General features: G+C 41.9%; 1 protein-coding gene and 1 long non-coding RNA gene across 3 annotated transcripts in view; one reads left to right on the top strand and one right to left on the bottom strand.

The window, feature by feature from the left end:
- Positions 1-10,402, bottom strand: part of ck (unconventional myosin-VIIa ck) — a 40,776-nt gene that overhangs the window by 11,702 nt on the left and 18,672 nt on the right. The gene's annotated exons all lie outside the window — the stretch shown is intronic.
- LOC111260667 (uncharacterized) lies at positions 1,089-8,255 on the top strand. The gene is made up of 3 exons (XR_002680472.2): positions 1,089-1,207; positions 7,648-7,842; positions 8,137-8,255. It is a non-coding gene; the product is annotated as an uncharacterized LOC111260667 (long non-coding RNA).

The raw sequence follows: 10,402 nt of genomic DNA on the forward strand, positions 1-10,402 counted from the left end.
ACGCACGCTATTTCTAGTGCTACTAATTTCGTTGCCGCCTCTGTTGAAGCGAGTCAATTTTTTTCTGTTTACTCTGCAGTAGCGGCGCAGATCAGTAATATAGGAGGGTCTTGTCAGGAAATGTTCAGACATTAGGTTTACGGCATAAAATTCCAGGGAAAGATAAAAATATGCTGCAAATAGGACGGCCCAGGGAAGCCCAGCATCCTTTCTGATCTTTGGTAGTTGAAATTGGCGCTTTGCGCTGCGAGTGGCACAGTGGTCAGCTGTTGTTTAGTGGTAGCGGCCGCTGGCACAGGATGACTGACCACTGTTAACGTTCATTGATCGACTATTCATTTGAACCTATCTGCTACTAGTTGCGCCTACTACTGGAGCAGTCATCATAGCAACTTGTCAGTTTCCTGGGAGCTGCAGGGGAATTGACGGCGCCAGGGGCTCACAATGAGGGACTGGTAAAGGCTGTCGCTGTTACCCTGAATTCGGCAAGCTTTCTGCAGCTACGGCAGTGGCGGCTCCGACATCCAGCACTCGACGTGTCGTCCAGTCGAATAGCGGACGGTCGAACACCGCTAGAGGCACTTAGCCACAAGAGCAGGGAAAGTTGAAAATCATTCCAATAGCTTCTATTTTGTACCAGCTTGTGGCGTCCAATGGAACCAACATGGAAAGAGAAGTTGCTTTTTTCGTCATGGGTTATTGTGTCGTCGTGTTCTTTGGTGGCATCTTACGTAGCGATATTTTTCAAGTGGACAGGAGACAGGGATAAAAAATAGGCCAAATAAACAAAAAACAAATTCAAGCTATAGCTAATGTATCATCCATAGATGCCACCCTTCACCAAAAGTCAAACTTTTAATTGTCCATTGCTTAGTAAATGGGAGTCATCGGTTGGCATCAGCGCTACTCAGCCGTCAGCGAATTATTCGAAATGTATGTCTGAACGAATGAAACAAAAACGTTCTCTGCTCATCGAGGATAATTTAGGCTTGCCAAGCACCAGCGCAATCGACCGGAGCATCGCAGTTTTCTTATAAAACTTAGGACTTGTGAGAAGGCGAACAGTTGCCGTTCCCTCTCTCGTAGACGCAGGCATCAGTAAACCTGAACGGCGATGTCTGGGCTATGGAAAGGAACGTACTTGCACGCTGATTGAAATAGCACACTGTTTCACTGTAAATCACGCATACTCGCTCTCAACCATCAGGTAAGTGAGGATAACTATAACTATAACTTGTATAAAGGTGACCGATTTACTGCATCATCTTATGGGTATAATGATATAGTTATTATAGCACTTCGGCCCTAGTAAAGGCAAAAAAACTCCCCCGATGTCTGAATGCAAACATTGCAGCACTAGCTGGCCACCTTGTTCATTTAACAGCTAAAGGGTACGGAGTTTGTTATCTAGAGCGAGACTTCAGCCAGTTAATGTTACAGAAAGCGTGGTCTCTTCCTACGTCGCTATTTACTAGATTCAAAGCACCGTCAGACAGTAGAGTTACGTTCGTAAACGAAGATACTCTGATAGGCGAAGATAACAGCGAGTCGTATGCCACATATATGGCAGCATAGTTCTTATCAGTGGAAGCAGAAGCGTTTGCAGGAGCTCCATCTGGACCACGTGATTATTTTTTTGTTCTTTCTTTTTATAGTTGACGTCTGGGCTAGTCGGTTACCAAGGGACACTTAGCTTTCTTCCAAATTACGATTGAAATGCAAGTTCCATGTCCAATCGCAAAAGTTGTACAGTTTTCGTGTGCCCTTTTATTGAGCGACTCAATATAAGGAGAAGCTTATTTATACAACTAGATGAATATTCATCTGGTGACTGTAAATGTCACACAATCTGCACAATACGCTTTCACACTTAGCTGGCAGACCAAATATGCATATTGCGTAAATTGTAAGGTTCTTCAAAATAAGCTCATTACGAAGGCACGGTAAAGTTCAACCAAGCTAGTGAAATAGACCTGATATTTTGCAATGTTCGCCTCATAGTTACGTAAAACACTTAAGACGTATGCATCTATTTATTTCACAATCGTTATTCCGTCAATTAACTTAAATTCGATAAAGAGGGCTCCTAAAAAACAATCAAAATTATAGAATAGTTATGTTCATGTCCTGTATGTACGTTCGTGCAAAAAATAGCCAACGTGCCTGTTGTCGTTTTGTCTTTAGTTATGTTTGCATTATAATTCTGGAAATAGAAGCTCATGGAGGTAGAAACGGTGGAAGCTTTCCGTTTTGTTTAATACCTAAAGGTTATTGCATTAGCCTTTTTAAACCTACGTCGTCGTCGTCGATGTGTTTCACTTCTACCGACAGCCGAAAAAAAAGCGGGAGATGATAAGGGAATATAGACTATACTGTCAATACAAATCTTATGCATAGATATTGACAAGGTTCTTTTCGCGCGAAACGCCAAATGTACTTTTATAGAAATATAATTTCTTCTCAATGTCTATACTCTGTGTCGTGTCAAGTGTTACAAGGCTTTTCGAAGGTGATATAACGATTTTTAGGCCAGAGTGGCTCAGCTGATAAATTACGAAAAAACTACTTTCGTTTGTGTCGCTATGTAATTTCGTTTTTTCGTGACTGTGTTTCTATTCGCTGCTGATACAACGGTCCGCTCTGCCTTTCTGAATGAAACGACCCAAAACGAGTAACGTCCAAACAAAAACACTGACACTTCACCGGACCGAAAGGAACGCAGTGCATGCGTTCTCCTTCATTCGCGTTGTAGGAGCTGAAATGAACGACGTCGTCCGCAAACGCGTGGTCACGTATGCTCTTCGCTATTTATAGTTATCGCACTGATTGTAATAAATACCAAAAAACAGCAAACCACGCAAAGGTAAAGCAGCTGATGTGGGTTATCGACAAACGCGCCCCGTACGAGTAATCGAGGTTGATTTGTCATGTTCCTAATAAAATTCATTAATTAATGGGCCAAAAATTTATTACGCACTGTTTTTGCATATTTTGGCCAAAAATTAACGGGACGAACAAGGCAATGAAACTTCGTTCGGCTTCTTTCGACGGCCTCAAACGACTCGAGCTTTGCCGACAACGAATCTGAGCCTAGACGACCTTGCCTCATCAAGGGAATTTAAATGTAGATAGATAGGGATATATTTGTGCTGTTGGAAGACAATCGCTCTAGTACGAAACAAGATGAATGCTTAAGTAATATATGATTTACCGCTATTTTACTCTTGAAAGTCGTAGCTGCTAACCATAAACACCACCACAACAACAACAAAGATCCATCCCAGCGTCGCTGTACCTAAAGAGCTCTGGTCTCAGTGCAGATGCACCCAGTAAGTACAGCAGGCTTTGCCTATTGACGATTCTAAAAAGGTTCTGGAGAAACACTCTATGAAGGTTCAAAAGGTGCCACAAACTTCCTTAGGTAACTACTGTACTGCTGAACTGAATTAGATATAATTCTAATCCGAAAGTTTAGATACAACATACTGGTAATAGGAAAGGAAATATATGTATAGCGTATAAATTACTTTTTCCCGTACGAAAATTCTCGAACGTCAAAATAGATGTAAACGGTTATTTACGTATGAATCTATTCCTGCTAACAGTATCCACTATTAACAGCATGTATTTTCTTTCTAGCGAAGTCCTCATAGAGATTTATAAGGGAACTAACCGGGACGCGACCAGATATAATCGAGGCATTGTAGAACATGTCAGCATGTTAAATACACACCTATCAAAGAGCTAGTTGCCAAAGAACTGAAGAATCAACCAAAGCTTGATTGACTAAAAAATATTCGCTATTATTTAGTTATAAGTTCGATCGGCAGTTATCGCGCACAATTTTTAATAGGTTTCATAGTTAATCTTCGAATGAAAACGTACCTTCCAGGATGACTGAAGTATTTTCGTTATTGCTTGATTCACTGTATCCAAAGTTTCCTTTTCTTTTGGTTTTTTTCAATGGATATAAAGTTTTACATTGTTTTTCTAGATTTATGGCATAATAAGTGATACAAAGCAGTACAGTTCTTCTAAATTCAATCGCATCGAGTACCGTTTGCCGCACCCCCTCAGTGCTATATACACGCACTCACTTGCAAACTAGTAATTGTTCAAGCAGAAAGGGATATCATCACCGACATTGAAAACAACGGATGTTACTTTTTGTCGGCGGTTTAAATTAAGATATGAAACTCCGTGCCGGCAAGTTGCTCATCAACTTCATATCGCTTATCAATATCGCTCATCGTTGCTACTACTTCATATAATAAACCGTCACTGAACAACGACTGCACGCGTGTAGCGGCTAAACGGCTGCTTTACGTGCGCGCGATAAGTCCTGACAATTTAAGGCACGATTGTCTCCGGCCGATCGTTTTGGAACAGCGGCGGTCTGGAGCTAGAGCTCTGCGCTCGCCCACAGGCGAGGGTGAGATGGGGCCCACCGGTAACGGCATGTTGAGCACGTAACGTCGTAATCAGTATGCAATAGCTGCTATAGCAGTTGCAGTAAGTAATGGCGGTGGTTGTGTCTATCGATATTCAAAGTATTAGTCTGATAAAAACGGCCGCAACAACTTTCCCTGGCGGACGAATCGTCAAATTCGAAAGATGAAATGTAACAGTGACGCGAATAGTAACAACAACAGCGTCCGCGAGGATAATAAGGCAAAATAAATAACATTAGCAGTAGCAACGGTAACCGCACAGTGTAAACAACGTAGCAGAAACAAGACTCTAACTTCGTACGCCTTTACGTACATTACCGAAGTAATTATTGACGTTCTGTATCTACATGTTCCTATCAATTAGAGCAAACCCATTTTACTTTTTCGTCAACATTTTCATTCTGGAGGCGGCATCGAGTCAACATTCGAGCAGCTACAGTCGGACAAATAGTCTTAGAGAGTTAATTTGCGATCAGGGCGTTCGGCTCCATGCAGCTGCGGCCACTGAGCAGACACAATAACCAACTATGCGGTACTCCACTAGCGGTGGCGGCACTATTCGTTCGACAGTAGCGTGTATGCAGATTGATAGCGAGGCAGTATTAGCGCTACCTATATTAACCGGCACAAACGACCTGGGAAATCTTTGGATTAAAACGCCAGATGTTCTGTCCAGATAACCGAGTGTGCAGCATGGAACTGTAACCTACATGTGCCCACTTTGGAACGAATTTGCTGCAATACGACCAAGTGCTCGCTTGCAAAAGCTACCACGTTCAAGTGAATCGATACCGTATGTAGACAGTGTCAAACTCTACCTCAGACTTTCTCTTTCTCCCCTGTCGCTTTTTCGTATCTGGCAAAAGAGTTCGTCCTCGCTAGGCGCACAGTTGAGATTGCTGTCGCAGGTTTGCTTAAGAGCGTTCGAATCCGTTTAGCGAGGCAGGATCTGCAAAAATGGTTCTTTTAACTTTCAGCTGATGTAGCATTATCTCCGCACTTAAAATGAGAACGACAGATGTCATACTGCCTGGCATAACCTTAAGCAGAAGGCTAGGGTTATGCTAGGTCGACGGACCAGCCGGCCGGCCGGCCGGCCGGCTCTCGACGGTTAAACCTCACGGGCGACAATAATTCAATGGAGTTGCGAACATTTTCTAAAGATCCCGCCGATGCGTTGCATCTTTGTTCAGTGGAAATGGCCCACCGACGTCAGATGCTCCCGCTGATTTGGGCTAGCGGCATAATGTTGGTCACGCGAAATCCTCAGCTTCTCAACACCAGCAGCGGCAGTGGCAGCTACTAGTCGTTACTACCAACAATCACGAACAACCAACTAAAACCACCTTATCCTACCAAGTGCTCATTTATCTGGTCCCTTTATGGGTCGTAGAACGCAGCGGAGAAAAGTAGGCAGTACAGAAAAAGAGGAGGAATACCAGCAATAACGGCGTGAAAAATTGCCGTTTTTATTTTTGTTGATATGCTGCTGCGTTCATGCTATCGGCGGCTAAATACGGCTGCAACGACTACAAAACATCGGTATCATACAGAACTCCGCCTATCTTTAGTTACTGCATAATCACCACCCTCGCTGTTGTTGTTGTTACTGGTTTAGCTACAAAAACAACGGTCACAGTGCTGACAACAATAACGACAGCTTCTCCATTTCAATATTAAACAGTAACAATAACAACGTCTTGTCAATACAGCATGCTATACCCTGCTCACTACGAAGGGGTCGCTTGATTCTGCCAATGATGGGGGAAAGCCATACTACCGACTTTCCTATAGACTCGATGAATAAAATTATAGTAGAATAAAGCTATGACAAGCCGCTGCATGACCAATTTTTTTTATCCAGTGTCAGGTAATTAATGACAGATTTAAGTCAAATGGTAGTAGGATCATTTGACAGCAACTTGCTGGTGCTGATGCTGTGGTCATTTTTGTTGTTGATGATATTTTTGTTACCGCTGCTGCTGCTGCTGCTGATTTTATTATTACTACATGAACTATCGAAAATCGGTGCTTTTCCGTTAACATTTGCTGTCGAAGGATCACGGCGCCAGCGTCAAGTCGCCTGCCTATTCTTAGGCTTCTTTCATCTTCTAGCCCTTTAATTCGGCTAGTGGCGTCTTGTCGCCTTTGAAGTTGTTTTTGTTGCGCAACTTTTAGTATCTAGGAGAAAATGTCAACTGTGATTTTTCCTCCTTCGATATAAACTTACGACACACGAAGAACGTGATACGGGAGAAGGGGTTGTACGAGGGTGAGGGGTTGTCATCGGCGCCACAAAAGATGTTCGCCAACTAAGACTAACAGTAACGAACTTATTGAATAGCAGACAAAGGACATGATGGCAGCTGAAGGGCCAGCATTCAATTCAAGTGTCAATGCCTTCTCAACAAACGCATAGGTATATCATGATGTGGTACGATGATGAAATGAGGATTCAACTCGGCGAAATGCAAAATGGTGCTGATCTGTCCCTGTAGCACGGCACGTGGCAACGGTCGGAGATGTGTGGCAGGTGTTCGCTATCTGCTGAACTGACTCGGTAACTTAAATCACGGTTTTTTTTTTTAATATTCCTTCTCTTTTTGGCTACTACTGCTTCTGTTATGGCTGCTATACGTCGGCGCTCTGTAACATAATACGGCAACGATCGGCCGGTCTGTAATCTGGTTACTTCCGCCTGATTTGAGATGGCGTACGCGCATTAACAAAGTCTTAAGCTTACATTACTGATCAGATTGTACGCACCACATTACTACCACTAAAAATTGAGTTTGCAAGACGGAAAGTACCGAAAAGAAGTCATTTCGACTTGAAGCAAAGGCTCAAAATATACGGTGTAAAAATCGATGCTCCCTGCACGAACAATAATCACTGTGCCCTGTGTGCTTCAATGGCCGGGCACATGTAACCGATATACGAAAAAACAGCAGGGCGTCAAAGACATATGCGCGCTAAAGTAATTTTACCGTAAAATAACCGTTAGTGATGACGATCAACCAATAAAAGGAGAGAGATTTCGTGAATATGATTGATGGCGTTCGCATACGCTGGTGAAGAGTCACGATGTGTGGGTGTGGGCTGGTAACAGGGATGTTCCCAGATGATCAAATATTTTATGGTTCTATAATCACGTTTATATGTATTTTTGTTTCTGTTTTACAATCCTTATATATAGTGCGCCATGATAAAAGTCCGACAAAATTGGAAGTCGTTTTTGTTGAAGTCACAGCTTTCCACTAATATTGTGACTTTCAATTCGAGGACAATCTGGATATGGAATGACATAGGATAGCGTGCCCGATAGAAGCAGGAGAACGCGTTAAATATGTAGGAATTGGTCGGAGAACAATAGATTCATCATGAAGAAAATGTAAGTTACTGGGCTAACCCAGTTACGCTACATGGGTTACGTTACAATAATTAACTCCTACTTCGTTCCCCGCTAATAGTAGACCACCACAGGACAACAAATATTAAACAAGACGAAAAACAAGTACATCTGTTAATTTTTTTTATTTGTCGCGGTCAAATTCGTAGTTTATTTGAGTTCCTTCTTTTTTTTTGGAGGCGCACAGGTTAAAGGACAAGAATACGAATTAGAGTACCGAGCAAATCGAGAAAACAACAATCACAGTATTCATTGTGTTCATCTTGCTTATTCCAGATCCTGAACTCCAAGCGTAGCACCCACAAATATCATTATTTACACCTTTGCCATTTGATGCCGGTTTGCTTATAAATCGCCCAAGTCAAGTCGACCGGCAAATAGCCGTGCCTAAAAAAACAGTAGAACATCATTGAAAACACTTACATCTAATTCTGTGTGCTGATAAAAACTGGGACGACAAACGTGCTATCCAAAATAACAGACTGCGAGAAAATGCGGTACGTTAGGTAAGTTATCTAAAAAAGTTATGTGACAAAGTATAGTAAAGAAAAAGACAATGAAAATATTTGCTATTTGTGTAACTGTAAAGACAGTTTTTCTTCCGTTACCAAACTTGAAAGGCTCGTTCACTAGGGCGTCCCTAAATCCTCGTTTCTAGTAACTTGGCAACAATTCCGCAGTAGACCCGAAGGGCTGTATATATAACATCATATAAAAAGCAAACAAATTCATCCTAAATAACAAATATTATAAATTAACGCTGCCAAAATACTAATTCAGAACGACTGCAGTTTTCTATCGATGGCAAAATAGTTTTATCAAAGTGCTTATGTATATATGAAAGATGTCAATTAAAACGATTGAAAAGCTTTGATTTAGGTCAGGCTATGTGATCCATATTAAGCGACTATTAGAGATGTGTAGAGAAAAAAGGTAGGTACTGATATTGGTGGCGTTCTGATCAAGCAAGCCTCCGACTAAAGACAACCTAGGCGTGTCGTCGCAAACACAGTAGTTTCAAGTAATATCTATTTACCTGTTGACAGTTGACAGAGCCTCTATCTTACAAATCTGGTATAAGTCATGCAGGCTACCAAATATATCAGAACCGTACACAACAGCAAAAAAGCAGAATGTTTGCTTACTTCTTGCTCCACATCTGAGCCGAATGTGGATAACATAGTAAATGGCGGCTGTCGACCGAAGTGACAAGTCGATTACGGTCAAATATGATACAGGAAATACACAGAGACATGCAAACGGACGGACAAGCCGATCGAGCATGCACGCCTTCTCCAAACGAAACGACAAAGAATAAAAGTTGGAGACAAGTTACGACAAGACGCAGATCATCAATTGAGAACTTCATCTACAGTCAATGGTTATATATAAACGGTACTACGCTTTCCACTGAGACCGTGACTGCAGGGTCAAGTGTTTTTCCCAGCTGACTCAACATCCAGCGCCCCAAATGGGTGGGTCAGCCTCATGTCGATGTTACCGAGCAGCCGAAGGGTAAAAAATTTATATTAAATCATAATGACACGTGAAGACTTTTCGATGTGTAGTCCTTAACCGATGTTCCAGTTATTGTCGAAATCGTTGTTTCCGCCAGCGTCGTAACCAGCTCTCCGGCTTTATTTCTGCTATTCTTAGCACGATTTACATCTGCCAGCGTCAGCAAAGGGAACGCAACCCGGACTATGAATGGTTGCGTGTTTAGCCTATATATCTAAGTTTTATATTGAAAGCAACACTGTACATAGATCTTCTCGAACTCGCTGGAGTTCAAAAGTCAGTGGGAAGTGGGTTCGTTGCTGAACGAACGATCGTATCATGGACGGCCGGCATAACTTTTAAAATCAGTTCATCGTATCTGCATCGATTTGGGCAATGACGAATTTATAACGTGTACAGATCAGCGGTATGCCATCTAGAACAGCAACGCGCGCTGAACCAGCAAGACGAAGTTGCTCTATTTGCTATTAACCAGCAATAGTCATCCCAGGGCTCTCGCATTTCTTTAAACTTTCTGTGTTTCTGTGTAAACGTGTCTTACCTATTGCTTATGCTGTTACCGCTAATGCTTCTTGAACTATTGCGCTATATATCGACAGGGAAAAAGGTAACAACAGAATGAGAGCGAAGATCGTGACGGAAGCTCCCGATTCGTTGAATTGCAGGCGTATGCCGGCAGATACACTCACCTATCTAAGGGCTATCAACTAGAATCGACGCACATGAGCCGACACACAAATACATATGTAATTGAAACATCACCATACATCCAGGTATACATGCATATAACAAAACATAGCGACTAAGTAATTTCCACTTAGAAGCAAGAATAATTATATATATGATTAAGGCAAAAACTTTATTATTAGAAAATTTTGAAAAAAATAACTGGGGCTTAACACGGATATTCTATTATTAGCGCATCATAACAGTTTATTTAGTGAAATTAACCTTCTTTTATACGCTTTCTTTGACGCACATAACGCACAAAAATAGCAATGAGGAAACGTAACAAAGGGAATAT

This window comes from Varroa jacobsoni, unplaced genomic scaffold (assembly GCF_002532875.2).
Source record: "Varroa jacobsoni isolate VJ856 unplaced genomic scaffold, vjacob_1.0 scaffold_464, whole genome shotgun sequence".
In the NCBI taxonomy this organism is placed as follows: Eukaryota; Metazoa; Arthropoda; class Arachnida; order Mesostigmata; family Varroidae; genus Varroa; species Varroa jacobsoni.